Here is a 17,637-nt window from a genome sequence, read left to right on the forward strand (position 1 = left end):
AGATAATGCTTCCTAGAGTGACTCTCCACTAATAGAAGACAAGAATTAACAGGTAAATACCCACATGCCCCACCTCTGAACGTGGCACATCTGAGACAGACTCCATTGTATTCATCTGTGTTGTGTTGCTATAACAAAATACCTAAGCCTAGATACTTTATAAAGAAAAGGATTTCATTTTGGCCTACAATTCTGGAAGCTAAAAAGCTCAAGATCTGGCAGGTGCATCTGGCAGCAACCTGACGCCCTGTCGTAGCACGGTGGATGATATTACACAGCGGGAGCATAAGCACACACATGCACACACGTACAAGGGGGGAATCACACAAAGAGAACGAGCAGGCGAGCAAGCCAACCTCATTGGTAACAACCCACTCTCCTGGTCACCAACCCGCTCTCACAAGACCTAACTTAATCCTTTCTGAGGGTGCTGCCCCCAGTGACTTCATCATGTCCCATCAGGCTGCACCTCTTAAAGGTTCCATTTGTCACGACCATTGTACTGGGGACCACGCCTTCAGCACATGGACTTCGGGAAACAAACCATATCCAGCCTATAGCACCCACTTTGTCTCTCAATAGGTTCCCCACCAGCTGTGCACCAGTTGCCAACATTCAGTCTGTGCCCTGTGCTGGTCCTTCGTCCCTTCTCCTGGCTGTTTCTTTGCTACCCGACTGGAGCTTCCAGGGATCTTCTCCAAAGCTCCTGCCTAGGCTGTGAGCCTGGGAAAACCCAAACCAAGACAAATTCTTCAATTAAAGTACCTTATGCATTTATTTAAAAAAACAATAAGTTAACCATTGCTGCACAGGATAAACATTAGCAGTGAAATATGCTGTAGAGCAAGACTAAGAAGAACAATCCTGATGGCAATGTGGTGCTCTCTCTCAACGGAGCATCCACCAGTTCATTCTTCTGTGACTTTTTTCCAGTCATGGCCAAAAGGTCTACTAACTCCAAATGTTCTGGATATTAAAGACTTTGACTTTATCTGAGGTTGGCCAAGGGCTTTACGGTCCATTATTTGCAGATTGGATTCTAACATTGCTGACTCTATCTCCCTATGTGTAGGACCAGGGCCAGGATTAGGATGAGACCTTTAAAACCAAAGACACAAAAGCAAGTCTGGGGGAGCCAGTGTTGTGGCGTAGCTGGTTAGGCCTCCACCTGTGACACAGGCGTCCCTGTGGACACTGCTTGAAGACCCGGCTGCTTCCACGTGGGAGACCAGGAAGAAGCTCCAGGCTCCTGGCTTCAGCCTGGCCTAGCCCCAGCCATTGTGGCTGTTTGAGGAGTGAACCAGTGGAGGGAAGATCTCTGTCTCTCCTCCTCTCTCTCTGTAACTCTGCCTTTCAAATAAATAAAAAATAGATATTTTTTAAAAAAATGCAAGTTTGGGGCCGGCACCATGGCTCACTTGGCTAATCCTCCGCCTGCGGTGCCGGCACCCCTGGTTCTAGCCCCAGTTGGGGCACCGGATTCTGTCCCAATTGCTCCTCTTCCAGTCCAGCTCTCTGCTGTGGCCCGGAAAGTCAGTGGAGGATGGCCCAAGTGCTTGGGCCCTGCACTCACATGGGAGACCAGGAGGAAGCACCTGGCTCCTGACTTCGGATCAGATCAGCACAGCACGCCGGCCATAGCGGCCATTTGGGGGGTGAACCAACAGAAGGAAGACCTTTCTCTCTGTTTCTCTCTCTCACTGTCTAACTCTGCCTGTCCAAAAAAAAAAAAAAAATGCAAGTTTAGTTGCTACCTTTATTTAAAATTTTGATAATTTGTCCACCATTTGGCCTTAATTTTAATTTTTTTAATACTGTATTAAAATTGTATTTATCCTCATTACTAAGAGGATTGCACCATTTTATTTTATTTTATTTTATTTATTTGACAAGTAGAGTTGTAGACAGTGAGAGAGAGAGAGAGACAGAGAGAAAGGTCTTCCTTCCCTTGGTTCACTCCCCAAATGGCAGCTATGGCTGGAGCTGCGCCGATCCAAAGCCAGGAGTCAGATGCTTCTTCCTGGTCTCCCATGCAGGTGCAGGGACCCAAGCACTTGGGCCATCCTCCACTGCACTCCCGGGCCACAGCAGAGAGCTGGCCTGGAAGAGGAACAGCCGGGACTAGAACTGGTGGCCAAATGGGATGCCAGTGCTGTAGGCGGAGGATTAGCCAAGTGAGCCACGGCACCGGCCCCAGGGATTGCACCCTTTAAATTCAGCACCCAAGGTAGTGTCACACTCATCTATCATTCCCAGCCACGAATATGATATTATTCCTACAAGAGCCTATAGGAATAGGTGAGCCAGTGTTAAGCTCTCAGAAATAAATTAGACTCCCCAGCACCAAAACAGAGCCGCTCTTGGGCCCACTCAAAATCAACTACCCTCCATATTATTTATCTATTTCCTTCCAGGTTACAAATGCAAATGGACAAAAAAAATAAAGAAAAAAGAAATCGGCGCACTCTGCAGTCCTTTGCCTGCACAGTCCTTAGAAAGACTTCACTTAGCCCAGGCAAGCCCTTTTGCCACTGACTTGTCCAATTAGTATCCTCGCCTCTTGTTGTAAACCTCAACTCCACCACCACCAAGGGTGCCCGCTACTCAACTCTGTGGATGCCGCAGGTTTCACATACTGAGAGGGCTTTGAGAGACCTACTTTTCAGCAAAACTCATGAACTTGGGCTGTGAGGGTTTTGGCCTTCTGATGATTTTTAAAACTATCTGGAACCCAAAGATAATTCTTAAATAAAATTGTATCATCAAGTTTTCTGTAATGTGAATTTTTTTATATTCTCACAGGATGACTTTAAACCAATTGAAACCCAAAAATGCAAATGTTAAATAAAATTAGTCAAATTTGATGTACCTTGAAACATTTTTAAGAGCCTCACATGAGCCTTCTAGAAGATTAACTTTTTTTCTCTATTGCTGTAGAACACATTATCACAAGTTTAGAGTCATGAGCAATACATATTTATTTTCTCACAATCTCTGTGGATCATGGGTTCAGGCATAGTGTAACTGAATTCTCTGATTAAGGCCTCACCAGGCTATAACCCAAGTATCAGATGGGCTGGGTTCTCATCTGTAGACTCAACTGGGAAAGAACTGACTTCCAAGCTTATTCAGATTATTGGCAATCTGTGGCTCTCTTGGCGGATTGGTGCTGGCCGTGGGCTAGATGCCATCCTCAGGTCATGGAAGCCACCAACAGCTGCTTGTCATGTGGGTTTCCCCGGCACAGTCGTTTGTGTCATCAAGCCCACAAGCAGATCTCAGATAAGATAGAGTCTGATATAACATACCCGAACCACAGGAGTGGCATCCCATTGCCTTTGCCACTTTTTTTTTTTTTGGGGGGGGGGGCAGGCAATCAAAGGGAGGGGAGTACACGATGGCACAAACACCGGGGGTAGGGGTCATGATGGTCCCCCTGGAGTGGACCCACCACTAGGAGTCTCCCCTTGAACTCCAGCATCAGTCCCTTTCTCATCAGAATGCTCTCACCATAGGTGACAATGACCTCACATTATCCCATTCCACTATGAGGAAGCTAAGGGAGGCAGCCCCACTCCCAACCACCAAACATAGTTTCTTTTTAGTCATGTGTTTTTATCTGGGGAATTCTGGTGACATTCACATTGAATTCTATAATGTTTCCATGTTTTTTTAATAAAAATTATGGATTTTTTAATTTTTATGTATTTGAGAGGCAAAGAGACACACACAAAAAAAGATAGCCCATCTACTGATTCACTCCTCCAAACACCCACACCAGCTGGGGCTGGGCCAGGGCTGAAGCTAGTATCCCCTGTGGACAGCAGGAACCCGATTTCTTGAGCCCTCACTGCTGCCTTGTAGGTCTTGCATTGGAAGGAAGCTGGAATCTAGAGCCAGGAATTGAACCCAGGTAATGTCAGGTGGAATGAAGCCTCTTCACTCCTAAGCTAAACGCCTGCTTCCAAGAACACTTTTCTAAAACATACTTGCTTGAGAGGCAGTGTTGTGGCATAGCCAACAAAGCCACCATCTGTGGTGCCAGTGCCTGAACCCACGAAGGAGACCCAGAGGAAGCTCCTGGCTCCTGGATTTGGACCAGCCTAGCTCTGGCCATTGTGACCATTTTGGGGGTGAACCAGCAGATAGAAGAACTCTCTCTTTGTCTCTCTCCCTCTCTCTCTGTAACTCTGACTTTCAAATAAAATAAGTAAATCTTTAATAAAAAAAATTGCTGGTTCAATATTGTGACTCCTCTTGTCCCAGTATCTTCAAATGAACATGCACTTGGGAAGACGCACCATGCTTTTTCATAAGAAAGTGCACACCTCCGTTTGAGAAAGGCCATGCAAAATGCATGCAGCCTGCAGGGTCTGCTGGGTGGACTCACCAACAATCTATTTACAAAAGTCACTAAAGAGCCCCCTGGGGAAGATTCATATTGAGGCCACCCAGCCTTCGCTGGTCTTGGGCACACATCCGCACCCCCACATTCAGCAAACATCTGTCTGCAATAGTTGGCTTTTTAATGGACTCACTTTTTTTAAAACTTTTATTTAATGAATATAAATTTCCAAAGTACAGCTTATGGATTACAGTGGCTTCCCCCCCCCATAACTTCCCTCCCACCCACAACCCTCCCCTTTCCCGCTCCCTCTCCCCTTCCATTCACATCAAGATTCATTTTCAATTCTCTTTATATACAGAAAATCAATTTAGTATATATTAAGTAAAGATTTCAACAGTTTGCACCCACACAGAAACACAAAGTGAAACATACTGTTTGAGTACTACTTACAGCATTAAATCACAATGTATAGCATATTAAGGATAGAGATCCCACATGAGGAGCAAGTGCACAGTGACTCCTGTTGTTGACCCAACAAATTTACACTCTAGTTTATGGCGCCAGTAACCACCCTAGGCTCCCGTCATGAGTTGCCAAGACTATGGAAGCCTTCCAAGTTTGCCGACTCTGATCATATTCAGACAAGGTCATGGACTCACTTTTTTTCTACTTAACCTCTTCTTCAGCAATAACATCCAGTTACAGTTTTCCTATGGTCCTTCAAAAACGAATGGCTAGTGACTCAATGTTTTCCCTTACGATTTGTTTCAAGTCAGAATCCGTTTCACCCTCATCCCAGCCACCTGCGGCATGCAGCCTGTGTGCTGGTCTCAGTGGTTCCAGCCTCTGTTATGGCTGTGTAACCCCTTCCTGGGTGCGGGCTGGACTTGGCTACTTGTTTCTGATTAATGCAATCGGGCGGAAGAGATGGGATGTCACTTCTAAGACGAGATTACCTAAGCCTGCAGCTTGGGTCTTGATTGCCTTGTGTGTTCTCTCAATGGCTCCTTACGATGAAGTCAGAGTCATGTTGTGAGATACTCCACGGAGAGGCCCATTTGGAAAGGATCCAAGGAGAACCTCTAATCAACAGAGACCCTCAGCTAAACAGCAGGAACACTGAGCCCTGCCAAGCACACGAGTGATCTAGAAGCAGCCCCTGTGCTGCTGGGCCTTGGGATGGCAGGCCCAGAGCCAGAGGACCCAACCAATGTCTTGCACACAGTAAACCAGTAAGCTTCTACATAATGCTGTTATAAGCCATGAAGTATTGGAGTGATTTATTACACAGTTAGACAACCAATGCAGCCTCAACTAAGACTTGTGCCCCACACGTGAGGAAACACTGTTGCAAGGAGTCAGTGTTCCAGTGCGCAAGTGGGACCATGATGGAGAGGTCAGGGGTGACTTGAGGGCCAGGGTGCAGAGGGTGTCTTATTGTGCTTGGAGCTTGTCCAGGAACCCATGAGGTCAGAGGCTGAAACAGATGAAAGCAAAAAACAGAATTATATTTGCTAACATCTTCAAGAGCTATAAGGAGGCAAAATGACTCTGCTTTGGTGCAAATGTAAGCAGACAAGATGCACTGAAAGAGAGAGAGAGAGAGAGAGAGAGAGAGAGAGAGAGAAGCATTCTCCTCCAGTCAGCACAGAGCACAGCGCAGCCCTGGAGGGAGATGGGGACCCCAGCTCCAGCAGCAACCACACGGTCCCACTTTGCAAGAGCCTCTAAAGTGAGGCTGCCGAGCTGGGAGCAGGGGAATGGGGCTGGTGAGAAGCAAACACTGCACAAGAGACAGGAGGAGAGGATTCACAGGACACGTGTGCCACCCCCTAGGACGTCCAGGATCAACTGGGGAGAGATCCTGGACTATGATTTCACAGAAGTGGGTAAGAGACTGGCACACGGTGAGCGTAAAGCGTTGTAAACATTTATTGATGACTGATGAAATGGAGGGTGCAATGGATGTTCTGACCCTGCTCCCCCCGAAGACTGAGGTCCCCGGGACCTGGGAACTCAAACACTTCTCTTCCTGGCATTGTAAGCCCCTGCAGGACACACATCCTCCTGCAGAGAGGCTCAGCGAAGAAGAAGGGTGGAGAGAAAGATGCTGTGGTCTTTCCTAGGTAGAGGCTGGAATATGAACAAGTTTAGGCTCCACCCTCCTGGCCTTGCCTGTGGCTGGGGCTGCTGTGTTTGGGGATTAGCTGTAGGCACAAGACTGCTTGTCCAGGGCTGCACAGGACAAACACCAGCCAGTCACCTCCCCTTCATCCTACCACAGCCAGATCCCCGCTGAAATTGCTCTAGGGTGCAACCTCCGTGCCCTCCCAGGCTCTGGGTGGGCAATCATTCTGAACATGGGAGGCAGGGGAAGGCATCGAGGCATTGTGAGCCATTTCCAAAATAAGCAACGATGCTGTCGGAAACCACTGGGCGGAAGGGTGGTTTGTCGCACTGCAGTAGTAACTCATGCACCCTCGACTGACAACTTGTGGCCTGCGCTTGGGGAAACATCGACCTAAAGGAACAGCATCAAGGCCCTTTTCCAAAGCGTCAGGTGCAGTACCGATGGGAATCAGAGGAACAAGTCGGGGAAGAAAACTAGATGAGGAATCAAAAGTGCTGAGTTCCGGTTCCAGCTCTATCAAGACCCAGCAGCTGTGTGAGCTGAGTGAAATCATTTCCTCTTTTGTAAAGTGGAATTAATGACAAATGCCTTTCTGACGTCATGCTGTTATTATGAAACTCAAATTACAGAAGCCGAGCGACAGCCTTGTATATGTGCGGCTATAGACCAAGGAAGGGGCTGTAATCTACATCTTCGTCGTCGCCCTCACTGCCAATAAAAGTTTAAATGCATCAAAGTCCAGCCGAGTAAACAGTATTTTACACTCTGTGTGTTTGAAACAGGGGGAGTCACCACGGAGAATGGGCTACACAGGAGATGGAAGAGTTGACAAGACAACCAGGACACAGCGAGGGAGCCCAGAGACCAACAAGAACAGGAAACCACGTGTACCCCAGGGGGCAGGACAGAGGGAGGAGGCAAGTACAGCCGCCCAAGGCCTGGGTCATCCCATCAGAAGCTGGGACTCACGTGGGAGGTAGGGCCGAGCATGAAACAGAGTCTCTGCCAGAGACAGCTCCACCAGCAGAGAAGCTTCCGGGTCTCCCCTTCCCTGCTGCCCTTTCATCTCCTGCCAGTGCCTCCCGCTGGCTGGACCCAGCCAGAAACCAGCTGGCCCAAGAGTGGATCTGGAGTGGGGAGGAGCCAGACGAAACTTCTGTTCAGCCAGAAGTGCAAGAGTGCACAGGAGATGAAAGTAACAGGACAGAGAGACTCGGTGTTCTGAAGACTCAAGGCTCAAAGGGGCACAGAGTTCATCTGATCCGGCCCCTCATTGTCCAGGTGAGCCCCAAAAGAGGAAAACCAGGAGACCTGTCCATGGCCATGACCCAGGGGGCTTGGACAGCTGCGATCCAGGCGTCAGGGTTCCCATTCCACAGCTGTTTTCACGAATCAACTTTCCCACCATAAGTAGCACAGGTCTCCACCTTAGCTAAGGGGTGTGTCCATCAGTTAATTTGTAGGACATTTATTTGGGTCTCAGAACTCATTTTTTCCATAGAAACAAGGTCATCCAGCCTGATGGTGCTCCCAGACTGGCTGCAGGATACCTATTAAGCCACAACATTGGAGACAAAGGAACCTTGGATTCTGAATTAGTGAGAAATCAAAGGGTGGGCCCACATCTCTCTCCCAGGGCAGAAAAAAAAAACCGAATTGTCCCCCTCGCTTCTCTGCCCCCACCCCACACTGGCAGAGACCTCCCTTGCCCTAATGTCTTGCTACTGAGCCTCCCTTCTTTCACCATGTCCTTCAACCACGATGCTAGTTACTAAAGGGGAATCCTTGTTTTATATATATATATATACATATATATATATATATATGTATATTTATTCAAAAGTCAACATTACAGAGAAAGAAGGAGAGACAGAGAGAGATCTTCCATCCACTGGTTCACTGTCAAAATGGCCACAACAGCCAGAGCTAGGCTTGAATGAAGCAAGGAGCCAGAAGCTTCTTCCAGGTCTCCCACTTGGGTGCAAGGGCCCACATACCTGTGCCATCCTCCACTGCTTTCCCAGGCTACTATCAGGAAACTGGATTGGAAGTGGAGCAGCTGAGACTCGAACCAGTACCCATATGAGATGTCGGCTTTGCAGGCTACAGCTTCACCCACTATGCTACAACACTGGCCCCATTAAAGAGGAATCTTAAAGGGGTCACGGAGTCAGCAAGCACTAGGAGCACCTGGAAAGCTGGAAGCAGCGTTACTGTTCCCTTTGCATCTCTGTTCCCTAGCGCACTTCTAGTCACTGGCACAATCCAGCCTCAAGATCTCCACCCAGGACAAGCACTCTCTCTACACAGCTTCAAATTAGCATCTTCAGAGTGCACAGTGAGGAAAACTCAGAGTCAATATGTAGTAATTGTATATTTGGAAAATGGGAAAAAAAAACTTTCATTTTCTGTTATGGGGTAAAGAAAGTAAAGTTTGTACAGCTACTAGAAAAGTGTTCTTGGCAGGTGAGGATGTAGGAAAAGGTGAGGGAGCCACAAATGTGCTATAAACATGCCTCCATGTGGCACCTGTCTTCCTGTGAGGGGTGTGGGTGTGTGTGTGTGTGTGTGTGTGTGTGTGTGATGGGGCTGCCATAGATTTCCCCTCAGCTGTGCCAGAGAAATTCCCACAAACCTATCCACAGTCAGTCCTCTAGTTTTAGACATGACACCTGCCCTTGATCAGTTCTAATTTCAGGAGCCAACCACGCCCAGACCAGAAAAACTACCCATGGACCCAAAAAAAGGAGAACAGGTTCCTGGGAACTTAAAAGAAATGCAACTTAGTAGCTACTGCAGAAATGGAAACTGGAGATTTCCTGCCCTGCAGGTCACAGAACAAACACTTGCTTGCTCAAACCTTGAACTTACCTCCCAGTCAAAAACCAAGGTCTGTACAGCGTACAGGCTCCAGTGCCCTTTACCTGTGCAGCCTCCCTGCCCTGCAGAGGCCAACGTGTTTGTCCCCATGCCTTCCCTCGCCCCTGACCCGTGCACCCATTCCATTTGGTCAGTGACACCACATACAATGGCACAGGGCACTTTCCACCCAACAGGTCCCATTCCTAGCAGCTACAGTGTCCCTGGCGCTCCGTGTCGCCATGCAGTGCTTCCGTCAGAGTGAGTCTTGTCACCTGCCCTGTATCATGGCGAACACCTCCCCGAGCTACAGTCACTTCTGCATCCCGACACCAAGCACCACGTCTGGACACTTAGAATCTCAGTGTGACCTCCAAGGGACTTAAGAAGCAATGGCTTGAAAAAGAGAGTGAGCACCACCCTCAGACAGGAAATAAGTCATCATCTGAACCAGGAAAAAACAATCCTACTAGCGTGTGGACACGTGTGGGGTTAACCTCAGACCTGAGTCAGTTTTGCTTGATGGTTTTGATCTCTGGCTCTGGAGTCAGAAGGAGCTGGGTTCGACTCCCAGTTCTCCAGCTTCTCATCCCAGACATGTCCCTCACCCTCCCTAAGGAGTGACTGAGACAAAGCCTTAGCACGGTCCTACACGTGGCACTGCTCAATGCATCTTAGTTGTAACTATCAAGTACATTGTTACTGTCCATCGGCCAACAAGCAAATCTGAGGGGAAGGTGTTGCGTGTCATGGCACCACGAGTTAAGCTGCCACTTGGACGTCCATATCCAATATAGGAATGCCAGGTTTGAGTCCTGGGTGCTTGGGAGACAGCAGATGATGACTTGAGTACGTGGCTACCTGCCAAGCACATGGGGCACAAGATGGATTTCTTGACTCCTAGCTTCAGCCTGGTCTGGCTGTTGTGGACATTTGGGGAGTGAACCACTGGATGGAAGATTCTCTCTCTCTCTCTCTCTCTCTCTCTCTCTCTCTCTCTCTCTCTCTCTCCCACACCCCTCTCTGTGTGTTTGTGCGGTTCTGCCTCTCAAATAAATAACTAAATAAATAAATATTATTTTTTAAAGAGAAAATTTTCACTATTTGTATCTCACAAAGAGGAATGCAGGCAAGATTAAGTGCTCAATTAAACCTGATTGAATGAATGGGAAATAAGGTTGGGGAGGGGGGAAGGAAGAGTGGGAGGGAAGGAGGACTGGACAGGAAGTCATAAGGGACGCAAGGTCATACACACATCACCAGTTCTGCCGTTAAATTCCTCTCCCTCCCACTTTGCCCACCCGACCGTTTCTGCAGTGTTCCCTTAGATCCTGCAGGTGGTGCTGCTGAGTTGGGAAGAAAACCTGTTTTTCTACAACCTCATTCTCACTGCCAAGCCTGTATTAATAGCCGACCTGAATTAGGGAAATCACTTGCTTGTTGCTGAAAATGCCTGGGGCAGTAAACGAATCACTCCATTTCCTTTCTTGCCTACCTGGCCTCTCCCAGAGCCATTAAAGCGCCGTGGTGCAGGGAGGCAGCTGGTCTTGGATTCCAAGTCCGGTTCTGGTTTCCAGCTGGTGACCTTGGGCAAAGGCACACGCCCTCTTAGGGCCTCTCTTGTAGTCTAAACACAGAGGAGAGTAATCCTGGTCCCCCAAGAGGGCTGGGGAGCCTAAATAGTGCAGAGCCACTACAGAGCGCTGGGCCTGGCACCTGCTAGGTATTCCCGAAGTGATAGCTCCTCTTTCCTTGCCTGCCTCTCATTCACCGGGGACTGTGGTGAGCATCAGAAGACAACAACAGAGTAACAGGGGAAGCCTCCAAGGTGGACTCACTGAGGGAGAGTGAACACTCAGGCTGGAAGGAAGAAAAGGAGGCATCAAGACCCAAGCCCAAGGTCCGCACAGGCAAAGGCAGAGTCGACGGCACCCGCTGCCCATCCCTGTCACTGACAGATGGATGTGCCCATTTCTGTGCCCTCTGCACCTCTGAGCCCACCTTGCTTGTCCTTCTATGACAGCACTTATTGTCCATGTTGTATATTTGAGGGCATCTTCTGGGGGACCAGGAGACCTTGTATTCTTCTCTGTCTCCCCATACCCTGGGGCCACAATGCCTTTTATTAAAGATTTATTTATTTTTTATTTATTTGAAAGACAGAATTACAGAAAGGGAGAGAGAGAGATACAGAGAAAGACTTCCATCCTCTGGTTCACTCCAGTCATGATGGCCAGAGCTGAGCTGATCCAAAGCCAGGAGCCAGGAGCTTCTTCAGGGTCTCACACATGGGTTCAGGGGTCCAAGGACTTGGGCGATCTTCTACTGCTATCCCAGGCACATTAGCACATTAGATTGGAAGTGGGGCAAACAGCACTGGAACTGGTGCCCATTGGGATGCTGGCACTGGAGGTCGGGGCTTTAACCCGCTGTACCACACAAATGCCCCACAAACTCCTTAATGAGTCAGTGAGTGGACAACTGCACCATGCTGGCTTTCCCTCAGTCCCTTACGGGCTCTCTTAACCTAAGTGCATCCTGAACACCCAGCTGCCCCCTGCCCATCTCCGCATACTCAGCCCTTAGTACATTTTAGGTGCTCAATAAATGCTTGCTTTGTTGAACTTCAGTTTTATGTACATGCACTGAGCACCTGCTGTGTACCAGGCATTCTATTAAAAATTGGAGATGTACAAATACATAAGGGCACATCCAGGGTGTGCAGGACCCACATTCCAGAAAAAATGAAAGGCATGCATGGAGCATGCACACAGCAGGTGTCTCCGCACCTGAGCCTCAGTGCCCTAAGTGCACATCGCCAGTTCTCTGTGTATTCTCCTTCATCCTCACACAATCCCAGTGCATTTCATGGTCTGATCAGCACCATTTCACAGATGGGAGAACTGAGAGTCAGTGGAGAGGTTTGTACTGAGTGGCAGAGCCAGACTGCCAGCCAGGCGTCTGGCACATTCACCACTCTGCCATGAGTGTATGTGCGTGTAAGTAACAGAGAGTGTGTTCCGTGCAGGAGAGCTAGGCGGGGAGGTGGCAGCCGAGCAGGATCTGCCAGAGGGTTGTGAGAAGGAAGACAAAAGGGTTTCTCATACAGCACCAGGTGGCAGGAAGGAAGGGAGGGAGATGGGGCAAGGAACATTCTAGGCAGTAGCCTGCAGGGGGATGGCGGGCGGCTGCTTCTGGAAGGCTGTGCTGGGTCTAGACCAGGAAGAGGCACGCTGCTCAGGGGCACATCTCCAACCATCTCTAGAGATAAGGTGAACAAACAGAAGCGCTTACTCTTTTAGGAGCTGATCCGTGTGACACCCCTGCCTCTAGTCTGGGCAATCAAAACACTCAACGACCCAAAGCACTCATTCAGCACTCACTAAACACCCACTGTTTGCCGGCATCACTCACAAGAGGCGGTGGAACAGACTGTTGGGCTCGCCCTGGGTTCAAATCTCGCCTCCGTGACCCACGAGCTGTATGACCTGGGACAAGCTATTTCTATGCCTCAATTTCCTCCTCTGTAAAGCAAGAAGACTGAGAATAACTATCTCCTAGGACTATTTATCAAGTAAGTTAACTCCTACTAAGGGTTTAGAACATGGCCTGGTCTGATACTTTGCATGTGTTTTGCTGTTGGGCGTGTCCTCCTCGTTGAACCCTTACAAGGTGACAGACGCTTGTTGGGGGATGAGTGAGCTCATGGGCCCTGCACTCTGGTAGGTCAGGGTCTGCTAAGAGCAAGGTTTAGGAAGAAGGGATTACAAAACAGTGACACGGGAGCTATATTCATCATCCCCCGAGCATCCATGCTATGATTCATGGGTGCCGGGCTGTGGTGCGTACAGCGGGGTGTGTGTTTGGTCCACACCACAAAGGCACTGTCATTGTCCCTGCACTGCAAGGTCCCTGCGTGCAGCGTGCAGCCGGGGTGCAGAACAGAGGCCAGGGCGCCCCGAGGCATGGGCGCACAAGACGCTGACACCTCCACGGGAGTGAGCTGGGGAGGCCCTCAGAGGAGGTGATGCCTGAGCTACCTGCAAGGAGGCTGCGGAGGAGAAAGGCTTCCAGGCGGAGGAAAGCACACACGGTACGAACTTCTGCAGCGTGGGGCAGGGATGGTGAAGGCAGGGATACGGCAGGTGTGTGTTCTGGGAAGTGTGTGGCGCAGTGTAAGTTGCCTCTTGGGATGTGAGCATCTCACATCAGAGTGCCTGGTTCAAGTCCCTGCTACTCCTTTTCCAATCCAGCTTTCTGCTTATGTACATCCTGGGGGCAGCAGGTGATGGCACAAGTCCTTGGGTCTCTGCCATCCGTCTGGGAGACCCATATTGAAGCCCCCAGTTTCAGCCTGGCGCAGGCTTGGCTGTTGCAGGCATTTGGGGAGTAAATCAGCAGGTGGAAGACCTGTGTGTGTGTGTGTGTCTATCACTCTGTATGTGAGCCTGTGTGTCTGTCTGTCTCCATACTTTTCAAATAAAATGAAAATAAATAAATGAATTTCCAAGTTCTGCAGGCACGGTCATTTGCTGAGAGAGTGCAAAGTTGTCCCAGCTGAAACAGTGGACGATAGCAAGACCTGCATCTCAAAAGAGGCCTTGAGTGCCGAACTACAGCATCCGCACTTGCACCTGGAGACGGATCGCCACAGGTTTCTAATCAGGGGGTACTGATCAAAGGGAAACCTCCCCCCTACCCCGGCCCGCAGGAATCTGGGCCACAGCAGGAGCCACGGGCTTCTCATTAACGAGCCCATCAAGGAACCTGTCCTGCCTCCCCGTGGTGCGTAAATAATTTCTAGCGACGAGCATGTTTACGTGGGATGGCAGCCAGCCGAGCACTTCTGCAGCCTCAGGAAGCTCTAGCTCAACTGACCGAAAGGTTCCTGAGGACCTGGGGAGGAATCTGTCCCCAGAACAGAGACCTGGGGGCTTGCAGACACCCTGCAGCACGGCCCGTCCCAGCAGGAGCCAGAGAAGCCACAGTCCTAGAGGCCTGCCAGCCCTTGGCCCTGGCTCCGGCGGAACCATGTCCACTTGCAACCCCAGGAAGGCCTGGGGGAAGCGTCTGGCTTCTCAGCACATTTCCCATAAACACCAGAAAGAGCTGACAAGGACTGGGGGACCAGGACAGGACCAGGCACAGGTGGAAGGCGCAGAGGGAGGAAGGCCAGGAGCGCAGGGCCCCCTGCCTCGGCCTGCGGGGCTTGAGGCCCGGTACAAGCCGCTTCCTGGCTGCCTCATCTGGGCCAGTTACTGCCCCTCAGTCTCCTGCCCCCAAGCAAAGGTCCTGAGGAGACCTCAAGCCATCTCTCCCTCCATGGCAATGCACACAGACACATGTGTGGTAGCTATGTTCAGTGGAGTTACCATGAGTGCAGGCGTGGAGAAGAAACCAGAGCTGCCGGAGGTGAGGAGCCTGCACACCTTGGGTTCTGGCAATTTCATCCACCATCAAAACCCAGCTTTGTTTCCTGTGCGTTTTTGTTCCAAGAACCTTATGTCATTTTATTGCTGAGTCATCAACGCTGACCACACAGGCGGCAACACTACAGCGCATGCCTGAACACAACTCATCTCATCCACATACGTCCCCCCATCAGGCACTCCAGGGCCTTCTGCGCTTAGGACCCGCAGCCAGCTCCTCACCTCTATACCCGGGGGCGGGGGGGTGCTAGCTGTGACATGGCCCCAGAAGCACCCAGACGTTCAAAACGTGGCACCAAACGCAGTGCAGAAAGGTGACTATACAGTGCGTGCTGGGGCAGAGCGCCACCCCCTCGAGCCCAGGGGGGAAGGTGAGTGTGGGCTGAGTCAGATTTTGCCGCCACTCCGCACGTGTCCCTGAATGAGGGAGAGAGTGCCACGAGTATTGATTTGGGGGTTACGGGTAAATATTGGTGAGTTGGCAGATTCCCAGATGTGGAATCTGTGAATAACGAAGACAAACCCTGTGTGTGCGTGCGTGTGTGTGTGTGTGTGTACATAATACAAGGAGGCTTTAAAAAGTTCACAGAAAATAGAAATTTTTTTGGATTAAGAGTTTTGAAGCTCATGCACAGTTTTTTCATAATGTGTATTTTCCATGAACTTTTTGAAAACCTCACAGATGTCCATATGTCTGTACATGTGGACTTCGTGTGTGTGTGTGTGTGTACACATCTCCAGCATCCGACTGACTTCTGGGGTGCTGGCCCATCAAGAGCCGTCTTCCCTGGTTTCCCAGGACCCTCTAGGGAGCTGGGGGACCACAGAGCTGAGTCTGGCAGCTCCTGGCGAGCAGCGCCACATCTCCCTGGGCAGAGGTGACGCCACGGTGGCAGTGAACACTTAGCCAAAGCCAGCTCTGAGAGTCTGGCTCACAACACCCTGTCCAGTGCCATCCGCCAACGTCTCCTCATCAAAGGCTGTGTGAGCCCAAAGACACCCTGGTGCCCTACTCCTGGACGCCCACACAAGCAGCCGCCCACCCCACCCCACCTTCACACAACCCCCCGGCCCCTGCAGACTCTGGGTGATGATGTCACTCATTCTCCCACCCACTTCCACATCTGTGCAGCTAGACCCTAAAGGCAGAAACCAGGACTCACTTTTTTTTTTTCATTCGCAGAACTCGATGCAGGGCTCAATGGCCAGGAGCCCTTGAATATGTTGCCCCTCTGAATGGCAGAACAAGAAGACACTTCAAAGATCATGCAGCCCAGGCTACCCTAAGTGAGGTCCATAGAGGCACAGGCCGTGTCTGCCTCGCCCGGGAGCTGTCAGGCACGCAGATTGTCCGCGACACAGCTTCCGGAGCGGGGCCCAGCGGTCTGCGTGCTGAGGAGCGCTCCACAGCTCCTCTATGTCTGATTATTCCCGCCGAGCCCCCCGGGAAGCAGAGACTTGTGGAAGGGGTCTGTGTCCCAGGGGGTCCTACAGCTGGCTAAAGGCAGGGACAGAGCTAGAGGCCACCTCCCAGCTCCCCTGAGCATCCCACAGGCAGGGCTGGCAGGTGCCCTCAAGGAGAACAGTTGTGGCCCCGGTGTGTCTGTCCGAAACACGCTGCTTCTCGTTCACAAATCCCTTCCCTCTCCTTCGTTCCTCCACCCTCCTCCTCTACCTTTCCTCTCTCTCTCTCTCTCTCTCTCTCTCTCTCTCTCTCATTTCGGGGAACCAGCTGAAGCCCTCTGAGAACCCGTTGTCTTCCATTTCCTTTGATGTCAGCTAGGCAGAATCCCACCTCCAGAGACTGACGCATGTGCTTTGCCATGACTTGAACAGAACAATCGCGGGGGGAAAGGACTTGGGAGACAGAACACACGTGGTTCTCCAACCCTTCCTCCATCAGACGGTGACCCCTACTTCCACCCCCAGCCCTCCCTGCCCCCCACCGCCCCCTCCTCCAGCTGTGACAACAGGGTTTGTTTTTCTCTGCAGCGGGCTCTGGGTTAGACACACAGGCAAGTAGGTGAACATTCTGCAAGGCCGTTAGGGTTTCTCAGAATGAGTCACTTTTTCAAAAATAACAAAACCTCTCGACATCACTTGATTTCAGCATTCTGGCCGGGCTCTTGTAACCTCTGTTGCAATTGCATTCCAGGCACGCCTGACTTCTTTCTCAGGCCCCATGGTATGTCCCCCCGCCAGCATAAGGGCTCTGCTGACAGGGAACCCAAGCCGGCCATCTGCAGCGCCTGCTCCAGGATGCGGTTGGCTTACAGAGGCTGGGAGCGAAAAGGGCAGTGGGTGAGAGGGGCTGGAGCCGGAGCAGCCGCCCGGCCTCGACCTGCAGTGACTCTCTGGACTTTGACAAGCCGCCCTGCTGCCCTGCCTTCTCGGCCCTCATCAGGATTGGCTAATCGCCCTGACAGTGATAACTGGCATTTGCTCAACATGTCACGGTTTTACAAAGCGCATTTCACTTACAGGACGGATGAAAGCGCTGGGAGCTGCCGGAGGCTCAGATGCGTTGCATGCTCTGTGCAGGCCCTGACGGCTGGGGATGATGGCAGCTCCCCACCTGAGCCCGCCCCTGCACCGACAGTAGCTCAATTACTCGGTACCCATCAGTGCCGACAGGTAGGCTGTTATTCTGCCTTTCCTAGGTTCAGAGATGCTAAGTGACTTGTCAGGGTCACACAGTAAACCACAGAGCTGAAATTGACATTCAGGTGTATCTGGCCTCAAAGCCTGGGTCTCTTCCGACACATCACGTGCACACGCTGTTCTCAAAGCACTTTGCACATGACTCCACCAACACGGAGCATCCAATATTCAGTCAACGCTTACCCTATCTATGTCCTGGGAGCTCCTCA

The sequence above is a fragment of the Lepus europaeus genome, chromosome 4, assembly GCF_033115175.1.
Source record: "Lepus europaeus isolate LE1 chromosome 4, mLepTim1.pri, whole genome shotgun sequence".
NCBI lineage: Eukaryota > Metazoa > Chordata > Mammalia > Lagomorpha > Leporidae > Lepus > Lepus europaeus.